General features: G+C 48.3%; 1 protein-coding gene across 1 annotated transcript in view; it reads left to right on the top strand.

Annotated features, from left to right (window-relative positions):
- The first annotated feature begins 6,739 nt into the window (after positions 1 to 6,739).
- lingo2b (leucine rich repeat and Ig domain containing 2b) overlaps positions 6,740 to 12,341 on the top strand; it is a 26,791-nt gene continuing 21,189 nt past the window's right edge. Inside the window, exon 1 of the mRNA XM_084014377.1 lies at positions 6,740 to 6,988. The gene's annotated coding sequence lies outside the window, so the exon portion shown is untranslated. The remainder of the gene's footprint in view (positions 6,989 to 12,341) is intronic.

The following is a 12,341-nucleotide window of genomic DNA, read 5'->3' as shown; positions in this document are numbered from 1 at the left end:
GCCGGTTAGTCAGGTGACCGGTGATGAGGTCGTTAATACTCAGACACGCTGCCGGTTAGTCAGGTGACCGGTGATGAAGTCGTTAATACTCAGACACGCTGCCGGTTAGTCAGGTGACCAGTGATGAGGTCGTTAATACTCAGACATGCTGCCGGTCAGTCAGGTGACCAGTGATGAAGTCGTTAATACTCAGACACGCTGCCGGTTAGTCAGGTGACCAGTGATGAAGTCGTTAATACTCAGACACGCTGCCGGTTAGTCAGGTGACCAGTGATGAAGTCGTTAATACTCAGACACGCTGCCTGTTAGTCAGGTGACCAGTGATGAAGTCGTTAATACTCAGACACGCTGCCTGTTAGTCAGGTGACCAGTGATGAGGTCGTTAATACTCAGACACGCTGCCGGTTAGTCAGGTGACCAGTGATGAAGTCGTTAATACTCAGACATGCTGCCGGTTAGTCAGGTGACCAGTGATGAGGTCGTTAATACTCAGACACGCTGCCTGTTAGTCAGGTGACCAGTGATGAGGTCGTTAATACTCAGACACGCTGCCGGTTAGTCAGGTGACCAGTGATGAAGTCGTTAATACTCAGACACGCTGCCGGTTAGTCAGGTGACCAGTGATGAGGTCGTTAATACTCAGACACGCTGCCAGTTAGTCAGGTGACCAGTGATGAAGTCGTTAATACTCAGACACGCTGCCGGTTAGTCAGGTGACCAGTGATGAGGTCGTTAATACTCAGACACGCTGCCGGTTAGTCAGGTGACCAGTGATGAGGTCGTTAATACTCAGACACGCTGCCGGTTAGTCAGGTGACCAGTGATGAGGTCGTTAATACTCAGACACGCTGCCGGTTAGTCAGGTGACCAGTGATGAGGTCGTTAATACTCAGACATGCTGCCGGTTAGTCAGGTGACCAGTGATGAGGTCGTTAATACTCAGACACGCTGCCGGTTAGTCAGGTGACCAGTGATGAGGTCGTTAATACTCAGACACGCTGCCGGTTAATCAGGTGACCAGTGATGAGGTCGTTAATACTCAGACACGCTGCCGGTTAGTCAGGTGACCAGTGATGAGGTCGTTAATACTCAGACACGCTGCCGGTTAGTCAGGTGACCAGTGATGAGGTCGTTAATACTCAGACATGCTGCCGGTTAGTCAGGTGACCAGTGATGAGGTCGTTAATACTCAGACACGCTGCCGGTTAGTCAGGTGACCAGTGATGAGGTCGTTAATACTCAGACACGCTGCCGGTTAGTCAGGTGACCAGTGATGAGGTCGTTAATACTCAGACACGCTGCCGGTTAGTCAGGTGACCAGTGATGAGGTCGTTAATACTCAGACACGCTGCCGGTTAGTCAGGTGACCAGTGATGAGGTCGTTAATACTCAGACACGCTGCCGGTTAGTCAGGTGACCAGTGATGAGGTCGTTAATACTCAGACACGCTGCCGGATAGTCAGGTGACCAGTGATGAGGTCGTTAATACTCAGACACGCTGCCGGTTAGTCAGGTGACCAGTGATGAGGTTGTTAATACTCAGACACGCTGCCGGTTAGTCAGGTGACCAGTGATGAAGTCGTTAATACTCAGACATGCTGCCGGTTAGTCAGGTGACCAGTGATGAAGTCGTTAATACTCAGACATGCTGCCGGTTAGTCAGGTGACCAGTGATGAAGTCGTTAATACTCAGACTACACTGAATCCTGGACTCTCAGACGTCTCCTTCCCTGCAGCCCGACTCGGTTAAAAGTCGCTGAGGCGACTGAACAGGAATATCTCAAGCTCGAGGCTGGTTGCAAATGATTAATTAAGTACACATCCGGAGCACGGTGTAATGTTTGTAGTGTTGTTGAGGTGGAGAAGAACCCGTAACCGTCAAAAAGGCCAAAACAATCTAAATGTTCTCAAATGTCCCATTTATTGGTCCTCACGTTGTAGCAAGAACAAACACACACACATGTATCCATACATTCACCGGGAGGAAACCGCTAGCCTGGCACCGTGCCGTCACACCAGGTCTAAAGATCCTCCGCTGGTTGCTTGGCAACCTCACGGTGATGCTCTGCTGTGGAGATGGTGGCAGCGTGTAAAAGCCTTTCAACAGACTGAACAGAGTGATGTTAGTGATGTGTTTAACCACGGACCCCACAGAGCCACGGAGACGATCCACTATGAGTGGACCATTACTAAATGTCACATGACCTTTCAGCAGATCTCCGACTGCTTAAAGGTGGCGATAAAGCACCGACTCCACCGCTGGAACATCGGCCGGCTGCCGTCCGTGAAACGGCGAGCTGTCACACCGCCTAATGTCTGAGGTCCACGGGAGCACCGGGGGCTGCTGGGGCGCCGGCTGGGGAACGCTCCTGATTCATATTGACAGGTTCTCTCCACAAGATCGGAGGACGGCTACCCAGAATGCACTTGTGTTGCCATGTGGAGGATAAACAGCGTCACAAGAAGCACATGATGACGTAGAGACTGTTCTGTTAAGGACATTACTATGTGAGCCGGATTCTTGTGGTCCTGAGGATCCACTGAAATCAGGTTCCAGATAGAACACTTTAAGACAACTAATCAGCGATGTCATCCTAATATGTAATCCATCTGAATGGTGACGTGATTAAAGTGTATCGTCCTCTAGCTCCCTGGATGAGGAGTTCAAAGACCTGCATGTTATTAATAAGAATCATCCAGGGTTTGTGTTGTTTCTCCTCCTGTAACTGATGGAAGCCGTGAAGCTCACAGATATGATCTCAGGTATGACATCAGGACATAATTAATCCAGATGTGAAGTCCACCGTCTCCCCGTCGACCTTTCAGTGAGATAGAGCCCAGAAAGCTGAAATGTCATGAACCCTGAGTCTTAATCACTCTGGATATTAATACAGTGAAATAATATTTCCCGTTTAACAGTATGAAATGTCAGAATGAGACATTTATAGCATTTCCCTGCGTCATCATTTGCCGCCAGTCAAGAAAATATTCATTCTGTCTGCAACTGTGCCGATATGAGTGGAATACTTAGTATGATCTTTCATTATTTCTTCCACCGTATCTATCTCTTTAAAGGGAACGACTCAGTATTCGTGTAAAAAGAAGCAGATCTGTCAGATGTACAAAGGCTGGCGTTGGTATTCACATAAGGAACATTTAAGTTGGATAAGTACTTTAAAACGCAGCGAGACGAAAACAAACCTTTATGTTTAATGAGCAGACTACCGGCTCCCAGACACATTAGAACGTGGAGACAATAAATCAGAAATCACAACTCAGGTTTACTGAGAAAATACAAACAAGTCATCAAAAGAATACGCTTCTATAACACGATGTTTTCCTACAACCCGCAATTAAGAAAAAGAAGTTTTCTGATTAAAATTCATGGACCGTTTATTTAAGACGTGCAAATTGAATAAAAGTATTGTAAGAAAACAACAACAATGGAGGGTTACATTCCTTTCCTTGAATGTGCTTGTTTTGTTTCTTCCTTTTTTAATCGAGGCGTTTCAGGAATGTTAGCTCCATCAAACGAGTTACTGTAATTAAAGCAGCGTTACCAAAGCAACGCTGAGGAACGGACCACGAGTCCGGCTACGAGACCACGTACGTGCAGCTAGCATCAACGGGAGCATTATCAATTATGGATAATGGGAGTGGCGGTGCATGATGGGAGTGGCGATGCATGATGGGAGTGGCGGTTCATGATGGGAGTGGCGGTGCATGATGGGAGTGGCGGTTCATGATGGGAGTGGCGGTGCATGATGGGAGTGGCGGTGCATGATGGGAGTGGCGGTGCATGATGTGATGGGAGTGGTGGTTCATGATGGGAGTGGCGGTGCATGATGGGAGTGGCGGTGCATGATGGGAGTGGCGGTGCATGATGGGGGTGGTGGTTCATGATGGGAGTGGTGGTTCATGATGGGAGTGGCGGTGCATGATGGGAGTGGCGGTGCATGATGGGGGGGGTGGTTCTCGATGGGAGTGGCGGTTCATGATGGGAGTGGTGATGCATGATGGGAGTGGTGGTTCATGATGGGAGTGGCGGTGCATGATGGGAGTGGCGGTGCATGATGGGAGTGGCGGTGCATGATGGGGGTAGTGGTTCATGATGGGAGTGGCGATGCATGATGGAAGTGGTGGTTCATGATGGGAGTGGCGGTTCATGATGGGAGTGGCGGTGCATGACGGGGGTGGTGGTTCATGATGGGAGTGGCGGTGCATGATGGGAGTGGTGATGCATGATGGGAGTGGCGGTGCATGATGGGAGTGGCGGTTCTCGATGGGAGTGGTGGTTCATGATGGGAGTGTCAACGCGTTGGACAGAGCCCCATGGATGCTAATGGAGACGTGGGATCAATACTGCCGCCATGGTCTGCCACCACACACACATTTGTATATTTGAGCTTGTGGGGACCGTCCTCGATGCTACACCTGACACCTGCCATAGTCCTCCCGTCCCGGTTCTCCTCAGTCCCGGTTCTCCTTCCGGGTGTTTGGCCCGGCAGGTCTGGGTGGCCTTAGTCCTCCCGTCCCGGTTCTCTTCAGTCCCGGTTCTCCTCCCGGGTGTTTGGTCCGGCGGGTCTGGGTGGCCTTAGTCCTCCCGTCCCCGTTCTCCTCAGTCCCGGTTCTCCTCCCGGGTGTTTGGTCCGGCGGGTCTGGGTGGCCTTAGTCCTCCCGTCCCGGTTCTCCTCAGTCCCGGTTCTCCTTCCGGGTGTTTGGCCCGGCGGGTCTGGGTGGCCTTAGTCCTCCCGTCCCGGTTCTCCTCAGTCCCGGTTCTCCTCCCGGGTGTTTGGTCCGGCGGGTCTGGGTGGCCTTAGTCCTCCCGTCCCGGTTCTCCTCAGTCCCGGTTCTCCTCCCGGGTGTTTGGACCGGCGGGTCTGGGTGGCCTTAGTCCTCCCGTCCCGGTTCTCCTCAGTCCCGGTTCTCCTCCCGGGTGTTTGGCCCGGCGGGTCTGGGTGGCCTTAGTCCTCCCGTCCCGGTTCTCCTCAGTCCCGGTTCTCCTCCCGGGTGTTTGGTCCGGCGGGTCTGGTTGGCCTTAGTCCTCCCGTCCCAGTTCTCCTCAGTCCCGGTTCTCCTCCCGGGTGTTTGGACCGGCGGGTGGCCGTGTAGGTCTACTGTCAACGAGAGGTGATGAGATACCAGAAACCTGGTCTCACTTTGGAGGATTCGGGTCCTCACACGGGTAGAAGTGTAAGTTAACCCCCACACATCTCATATCTTTAGGTTCATGTCTGAGTCGGGGTCCCTTGGGACTAACGGGGGTCTGGTTTCTAGGGAGGGGGGGTTGAAGCGTATGACCGGAAGGAAGCTGTTGTCTGAATAAAAGCCCAGCGACAGAAGAAGAAGAAACCAACGAGATCCCGTATGCTAGAAGCAGACTGATTCACTTGGCAGGACCGGATCCCACCATGCCAGCAGCAAGCCCACCACAGCACGGAGCAGGCTTCCTGTGAAGACTTTCAAAATAAAACATTCAACGTCACAGCTTTTTACTACCAGAATTTCAGTTTGCATAGAAAAAGAAATGTTCTGAATGCTTCAATGCTGAATCAGATACGAGAGCCACGGATCAATAAGTTCTTAGAATCCAGACGAGCGTGTCACGAAGTCATTCTCTGATGTAATGACTAATACTTTCAACAGGAGTTGACTGGAGAATTGATTGAACGCTGGCGGTCTCTGATCTCCTCGGTTCGAAAACGAGGATCAATAATGATGTATGAATAAATAGACAATAAATTTCACATTACATTTACATTTAGGGCATTTAGCAGACGCTCAAGTACTTGTTGAAATAAAGAAATCACGTCATTGCTGATAAAGTAAGAGCGACAGAACGAAGACAGACCAACAGATAAATAAATGAGCGTACCATGTTATCGGATCTGATAGCGAGAAGCTGGAATCACACGGGAATGAAGCAAAGACACCTGGACCTGATGTGGACCCGGCCGGTTACATGGAAACCACAAAGCCTTTCCCAGCAGTTAGCCAGCACCCGTCCCTCTGTAGTCTGCCCCGGTCCCGCCCTCCTGACCTCCATCTCTTGGTCTCTCTGGTCTCCTGTGAGTTATTATTCAGCCGCTCTTCTCTTATTTATTTGACTTTTGTTCAATTAAAAAAAAGTTTAAATACAAATACACAGTCAGTCCAGTCTTTTCTTTTCTATGAATCATTATCTATTAATAACCGAATCTTTGTCAGAAGCTCACATTCCAGGACATAGCCACATCCTTTATTTCCTCAGTGTATTGAGTATATTTATGTATAACGTATGTTCTTTTAGTCATTCATGAGACTGGCAGGTCTGCAGATCCCCGGATCTGGATCTGGATCTGCTGTGCATCCAAGTCAGGTTCCAGCCTCCTCGTTACTTCATACTTTATATTCTTCTTCATGTTCTGATTATTCAGGCTTTTACTCTGAAGGCAGAAGCAGCTCAGCCTGTGGCTGCAGCTGCTGGCTTGACACATCTGTCTCTCTCCCTCCCTCCCTCTCTCTCTCTCTCTCTCTCTCTCTCCCTCCCTCTCTCTCTCTCTCCCTCCCTCTCTCTCCCTCCCTCTCTCTCTCTCTCCCTCCCTCTCTCTCCCTCTCTCTCTCCCTCCCTCCCTCCCTCTCTCTCTCTCTCTCTCCCTCTCTCTCCCTCCCTCTCTCTCCCTTCCCTCCCTCTCTCTCCCTCTCCCTCCCTCTCTCCACCGTCACACAGCGCTGTCGATGCCTCGTTAAACCCGGAGCCTCCAGGAAGGATGAGCTTCCCGGTTAGCGGAGAGAACACCAGATTTAAAACCTCATCACATTAAAGAAGGGAGGCGGATTGTTTCCTCTGAAGGTGGTTCAGAGTTTGATGGACCAGGAGAAGACGGAGACCAGTTCACAGGGAGGATTTGCATCCAGTCTCAGCAAGTGTGTGTCAGTCAGAGTGTGTGTGGACTCACCGATGTAAACCCTGAAGCTGGATTTTGGCGTGTGGAGGAGCAGGTGAAAGGTAAGACCCGTGACAGCGGACCAAGCATGGACCAGGTCTCTGGTCTTCTGGAGCTCCAGCTGGGTTTTTTTTTTAAAGATGTTGTCGACATGGATGAGAATCCTTCCTGGCACGACTCATATGAAGTGTTAACTCACAGGGAGAGAGAGATGTTGACAGTTGGTTTCATCAGCAGAGTGAGGCGTAGTCCCTCTGTGTGTGTGGTTGTGTGAGGGAGTCATTCATGAAATAAATGTAAACCCGGGAAGGAGAAGGGGAGGATGGAGATAAAGAAGCTCTGCCTCAGTTTGGGAGTGATGTCGGTGTGGATGGTGCATTCACAGTGTGAGTTTGGGTGGATGACGACACCCCCCCCCAGTGATTGGGATGAAAAGGGAATCAATAAAGTGATGTCAAATTGAGAAACCAAAGTGGCTGAACGCTTCGCTGATCTGACTGCAGGTTTTTTAGGAAACTTGAGATTGACGCAGCAAAGAGATTTCATCTGTAACCACGACGACGCGGTGACACGACACACCTCACCAGGTGGAGGATAACCCCCCCCCATGCACCGTGTGAAGTTGGAGTCCAAGTGGCCCTGCAGCAGAGGGACAGCCTCCATGTTGCCCCTCAGAGTGGACCCGGATCCCTGGGGGGGTAGATATATCTGTCCCAGACTTTACACACTTCCATCCTGACATTAAGTATGACAACCAGGACTGGTTATGCTCCATCCGGTCTCTGGTCTTGGACTGGTTAATTGGGGTTTTGGCGTTGCCGTGGTGATTGTGTGCAAATTACATCTGCTTGTTCTTCATCTTCAGCAAAGTTCAGGGAGGAATTGTCAGGAAAGGCGTTCGGATCTAAAAATAAAAAAGGAGCGTTTGGTTCAGGTGTGTCGATATAATAATAATCCATCACACTGACCAAACGTCGTCCATAAATCTGAATATGAAAGTGGTTTGTGTTTCCCGGTGACGGATGGATTCAGGCGGCGGGACTTCGCGGTACGTCAGGGTTTTATTTTCCGACAACTGCCGCCCCTGTCTCCGAGCGAGGGATGCTCATGGAGGAGAGAGAGGATACAGGCGTTACCGCTGCAAGAGAGAGAGAGCGTGTGTGAGGCGTTTCCATGGCAACTTGTCAGGGGTGTGTTTGGTCCCTGGAGATGGTGAGGAGAGGAGGGGAGGAGAGAGATGAGAAAACTCTCCCTCGTTAAGGGTGAGAGGGGGATGGGAGAGGAGATAATGGAGGAGAGAGGGGGAGGTGGGGATCCTCTCCTCTGCTATTGTTTGTCTTTCTCCTCCTCCTCCTCCTCCTCCCTCCTTTGCAGGTAACTGCCAGGCCTCGTCATCGTCTTCTCTCGACTTTGTTTTTAACTCTTCCTCGACGTCTGTTTAGTGAGTCATCCTCACCAGATCTCGTTGTCCAGTTCAGACCCCCGAACATCTCGCACCAATGGCCGGCTTCTCCCTGGCTCCTCCCCTCAGAGGGCGGCGAGGAAGTGGAGGAGCGCCGCCCGGGCCTCGTCTGCAGAACGTTTACGTCTACTGATCACCTTCATTGCTGTTGATGGACCTCCGTGGTCTGGTGCCACTCAGCAGACACGACGGATGCAGCTGGTCCAACCATGTGACTGGGTCCCCTCTGGTCCGGACCATGTGACCAGGTCCCCTCTGGTCTGGAACATGTGACCAGGTCCCCTCTGGTCAGACCATGTGACCAGGTCCCATCTGGTCCGGAACATGTTACCAAGTCCCATCTTGTCCGGACCATGTGACCAGGTCCCCTCTGGTCGGACCATGTGACCTGGTCTGGAACATGTGACCAGCTCCACTATGGTCTGGACCTTGTGACAAGGTCCCCTCTCGTCCGGACCATGGGACCCGGTCCCCTCTGGTCGGACCATGTGACAACACTTTGAGTGATGGTGTGGTGGTGAGTTAGTGCTACGGTGTGAATGCAGCAGGAAGTCCACCATGCTTTTATGTCACAGTTAACGATCAGCTGTTAAAGTGAGATTACAGCTATTCTATTCTACTATATTCTCTTGTATTCTACTATATTCTATTATATTAAATTCTATTATACTATATTCTGTTATATTATATTATTTTATACTATATTACATTATACTATATTCTATTCTGTTATACTATATTCTATTCTATTATACTATATTCTATTCTATTATACTATATTCAATTCTAATATGCTATATTATAGTATATTATACTATATTCTATTATAGTATATTCTATTCTATTATACTATATTCTGTTATACTATATTCTATTCTATTATACTATATTCTATTCTATTATACTATATTCTATTCTATCATACTATATTCTATTATACTATATTCTATTATATTATATTATACTATATTTTATTCTATTATACTATATTCTATTCTATTATACTATATTCTGTTATATTATATTCTATTCTATTATACTATATTCTATTCTATTATACTATATTCAATTCTAATATGCTATATTATAGTATATTATACTATATTCTATTATAGTATATTCTATTCTATTATACTATATTCTATTCTATTATAGTATATTCTATTCTATTATACTATATTCTATTCTATTATAGTATATTATATTCTATTCTATTATAGTATATTCTATTCTATTATACTATATTCTATTCTATTATACTATATTCTATTCTATTATAGTATATTATATTCTATTATACTATATTCTATTCTATTATAGTATATTATATTATATTATACTATATTGTATTCTATTATAGTATATTATATTATAGTATATTATATTCTATTATAGTATAGTATATTCTATTCTATTATACTATATTATATTATAGTATATTATATTCTATTATACTATACTCTACACTCTAAGTCACTGTTGTGCAATCAACTATTAGAAGCACAATAAAAGAACAGCTGGCTGCTGAACAGCACCATTATTAATGCAAGGACACACACACACACACGCTGCAACTTTAAATTGCTTTGATAATTATCTTGTGAGTTCAACTTTCCAGCGGAGTGATTAATGAATGAAATGCTGTTCAGCAGCCAGCGACAGAGCCGGACATGGAATCCCACTCGTTATTTAATAATCTTTCATTGGGATTATGCTTTATTTACTCTGCTTTTTAAAGGTTTGTCTTTTACCCCTCTGCATTGATTATGGAGGCGATATCACACAAATGTGGAATATTACTAATGTCGTCCCATAAACATGATAAATGTACAGATTCTCCCTGGAAGAAGCCCTAGACTAGAATGTGGTGTTAATAATAGACAGTTATTAATTATGAGACGCGTTCGAGTGTTGATGTGGTTGTGATGCTCCAAACTATTTATTGTTGTATCATTCTTCAGCTGTAACCATGGCAACGCAGGAGTCTCCGAGAGATAACTATGTAATGCTCAGGTAAACTGACAGATTAGCAGTCTATATTCATATTCATGTTAATTCATTTTTATATATTATATTAGATTTATATTAAAACCAATCTGGATCACAGTGACACACATGAATATCATATATTATTGTCATTATTATTACATTATTACATCATTGAGGTCAGTGCTGTCTGACCCCCCGGTGGTGAAATTAAAAATCAATAGTGAAATGACATAATGACGAAATCCTCGTAAAAGATAACAGCTGATGCGTGTAGACGTCAGCTTCCATCAACGAGTGGAGAGTCTGAATTCTGGCGTGATGAGACGTGACGACGAGATCACGGTGCAGCTTTCACATCACCAACATAAAACTAAAAGATTCTACAAACATCGAGATTCACCGGGCCGGCAGAATTAATTAATTCACATGAAATATAGAAACTGTAAACGCATCATCTGGGTTTGACAGGGGGGCGGGGTCGGTATGTAGGGGCAGGGCTGGCATGTAAGGGGCGGGGCCGGTATGTAGGGACGGGGCCGGTATGTAGGGGGTGGGGCCGGTATGTAGGGACGGGGCTGCCATGTAAGGGGCGGGGCCGGTATGTAGGGACAGGGCCGCCATGTAAGGGGCGGGGCCGGTATGTAGGGACGGGGCTGCCATGTAAGGGGCGGGGCCGGTATGTAGGGACGGGGCTGCCATGTAAGGGGCGGGGCCGGTATGTAGGGACGGGGCTGCCATGTAAGGGGCGGGGCCGGTATGTAGGGACAGGGCCGGTATGTAGGGACGGGGCTGCCATGTAAGGGGCGGGGCCGGTATGTAGGGACAGGGCCGGTATGTAGGGACGGGGCTGCCATGTAAGGGGCGGGGCCGGTATGTAGGGACGGGGCCGGTATGTAGGGACGGGGCCGGTATGTAACGGGGTCGGTATGTAGGGACGGGGCTGCCATGTAAGGGGCGGGGCCGGTATGTAGGGACGGGGCCGGTATGTAGGGACAGGGCCGGTATGTAGGGACGGGGCCGGTATGTAGGGACAGGGCTGGTATCCCTCTCTCCCTCCCTCTCTCTCCCTCTCTCTCCCCCTCCCTCTCTCTCCCCCTCTCCCCCTCCCTCCCTCTCTCTCCCCCTCTCCCTCCCTCCCTCTCCCTCTCCCTCTCCCCCTCCCTCCCTCTCCCTCTCCCTCCCTCCCTCCCTCTCCCTCTCCCCCTCCCTCCCCCTCTCTCTCTCTCCCTCTCTCCCCCTCTCCCTCCCTCCCTCTCTCTCCGTGGATCGTAACATGCGAGCGTTGGACCTACAATCCGCCTCAGAGTTGCCCACGGCGGTTATTTCCTGCATGTACTCGGTATCAAACATTGATGTGTGAATCTGAAGCGGAGCCTGGGAGGAAGTGAGTCACGGTGATTTCCTGGAGGCACAAAAGGACAAAGACGATGATCACTGCGTGGAAGTGATTCATAAACATCAGCGTCGTCGCCATTATTAAAATAAACAGTCATCATAATTAACAAGCAATGAGACCTCTTCCACGGCTGTGCTGTTAAATGTAGAGTGAATCCATCGGAGTCTCCAGTATTGATCCAGACGCGTCATAGCCGTTGCCGTAGACAACAGTAGGTGATTCTTAGTGAAAGCCCATTCATCAGGTAATCAATATGCTGTATTGGTATCACCCCACACACGTTTGTTTAGGACAGTATGGGGACATGATGTATACTTAAGGTGGAACGGACGTGTAAACGCTGAAGCGGTGAACTTTATTTCTGCTCCCAACCAGCACACACCAGATCCACACCTTCTGACCTTTCACAATAAAAGCCCCGGTCATGTACAGAACACTGCGTTCTCACATTGACTCCAGTATAAATGAATAAATGGCTTCATGAGCTGATGAAGGAAGATGTGAGGGCTCACAGAGAGAGTGGGAGGGAATCACCTGCAGTCAGGAGTGTGTGGCACTGATTGGCCTG

The sequence above is a fragment of the Eutrigla gurnardus genome (genome assembly GCF_963514095.1).
Source record: "Eutrigla gurnardus genome assembly, chromosome: 7".
NCBI classification, from domain to species: domain Eukaryota; kingdom Metazoa; phylum Chordata; class Actinopteri; order Perciformes; family Triglidae; genus Eutrigla; species Eutrigla gurnardus.
The sequence above is the reverse complement of the archived record's forward strand: the minus strand, read 5'-3'. Positions and strand labels throughout refer to the sequence as shown.